This window comes from Chrysochloris asiatica, unplaced genomic scaffold (genome assembly GCF_000296735.1).
Source record: "Chrysochloris asiatica unplaced genomic scaffold, ChrAsi1.0 scaffold00131, whole genome shotgun sequence".
In the NCBI taxonomy this organism is placed as follows: Eukaryota; Metazoa; Chordata; class Mammalia; order Afrosoricida; family Chrysochloridae; genus Chrysochloris; species Chrysochloris asiatica.
The window spans coordinates 3,973,566-3,974,332 of NW_006408649.1; positions in this window are offsets into that span (position 1 = coordinate 3,973,566).

Consider the following 767-nt stretch of genomic DNA (forward strand, 5'->3'; position numbering starts at 1 on the left):
TCTCAATGGAGAGAAACTGAAACCCTTCGCTCTGTAAACAGGAGCCAGACAAGGATGCCCTCTGTTACCACTCCTATTCAATACTGTGCTGGAAGTCTTAGCAAGAGCTATCAGGCAAGACAGGGAAATAAAGGCATCCAAATTGGCAAAGAGGAAGTAAAACTCTCTCTGTTTGTAGACAATATGATCCTATACATAGAAAACCCCAAAGACTCAGTAAAAAAACCCAAAACAACCACTATTAGACCTCATTGGAAGATTCAGCGAAGTGGCAGGATATAAGATCAACATACAAAAATCAGTTGGATTACTCTATACCAAAAATGACAGTGTTGAAAAGGACAGCAGGAAAGCAATACCATTTACAATAGCCACCCAAAGGATTAAATATCTAGGAAGAAATATAACCAGAGAAACAAAAGGACATATACAAAGAAAACTACAAAACACTGCTACAAGAAACCAAAAGAGATTTACAAAATGGAGGAATAAACCATGTCCCTGGATAGGAAGAGTTAACATTGTGAAAATGTCAATACTGCCCAAAGCAAGTTACACATATAATGCAATCCTAATACAGATTCCAACAACATTCTTCAAAGGGATGGAAAAAACAATTAAAAACTTTATATGGAAAGGAAAGAGGCCCAGGATAAGCAAAGCACTGCTTAAGAAGAAGTAGAAGGTTGTAAACTTTTCACTCCCCGACTTCAAAATTTACTACATGGCTACAATGGTCAAAACAGCTTGGTACTGGTACAATTAAA